Source organism: Haliaeetus leucocephalus, unplaced genomic scaffold (genome assembly GCF_000737465.1).
Source record: "Haliaeetus leucocephalus isolate CR32 unplaced genomic scaffold, Haliaeetus_leucocephalus-4.0 Scaffold495, whole genome shotgun sequence".
In the NCBI taxonomy this organism is placed as follows: domain Eukaryota; kingdom Metazoa; phylum Chordata; class Aves; order Accipitriformes; family Accipitridae; genus Haliaeetus; species Haliaeetus leucocephalus.
The window spans coordinates 2,577,803-2,578,741 of NW_010972931.1; the positions used below are offsets into that span (position 1 = coordinate 2,577,803).

Here is a 939-nt window from a genome sequence, read left to right on the forward strand (position 1 = left end):
ACTCCCATTTACAAGAAGGGTTGGAGGGAGGATCTGGGGAACTACAGGCCTATCAGCCTGACCTCGGTACTGGGGAAGATTATGGAACAGTTTGTCTTGAGAGCACTCACATGGCAAGTCCAGGTCAAGCAGGGGATCAGGCCCAGTCAGCATGGGTTTACGAAAGGCAGGTCCTGCTTGACCAACCTGATCTCCTTCTATGACCAGGTGACCCGCCTAGTGGATGAGGGAAAGGCTGTGGATGTTGTCTACCTTGACTTCAGCAAGGCCTTTAACACTGCCTCTCATGATATACTCCTTGAGAAGCTGGTGTCTTGTGGCTTGGACAAGTGTGCTCTTCGCTGATGAAAAACTGGCTGGATGGCCGAGCCCAGAGGGTTGTGGTGAATGGGGTGAAATCCAGTTGGCGGCGGGTCACAAGTGGTGTTCCCCAGGGCTCGGTGTTGGGCCCTGTTCTGTTTAATATCTTTATCGATGATTTGGATGAGGGGATTGAGTGCACCCTCAGCAGGTTCGCAGACGACACCAAGTTCGGAGGCAGGGTCGGTCTGCTTGAGGGTAGGGAGGCTCTACAGAGAGATCTGGACAGGCTGGATCGATGGGCTGAGGCCAATCATATGAAGTTCAACAAGGCCAAGTGCCAGGTCCTGCACTTCGGTCACAGCAACCCCACGCAGCGCTACAGGCTTGGGGAAGAGTGGCTGGAAAGCTGCCAGGCAGAGAAAGACCTGGGGGTGCTGGTTGACAGCCAGCTGAATATGAGCCAGCAGTGTGCCCAGGTGGCCAAGAAGGCCAATGGCATCCTGGCCTGTATCAGAAATAGTGTGGCCAGTCCCAGCAGGCAGGTGATTGTTCCCCTGTACTCAGCAATGGTGAGGATGCACCTCGAGCCCTGTGTTCAGTTTTGGGCCCCTCACTACAGGAAAGACATGGAGGTGC

The 939-nt window shown here is 54.8% G+C and overlaps 1 protein-coding gene across 1 annotated transcript in view; it reads left to right on the forward strand.

Annotated features, from left to right (window-relative positions):
- Positions 1-939, forward strand: part of PROZ (protein Z, vitamin K-dependent plasma glycoprotein) — a 14,875-nt gene that overhangs the window by 3,964 nt on the left and 9,972 nt on the right. The window lies entirely within an intron of this gene.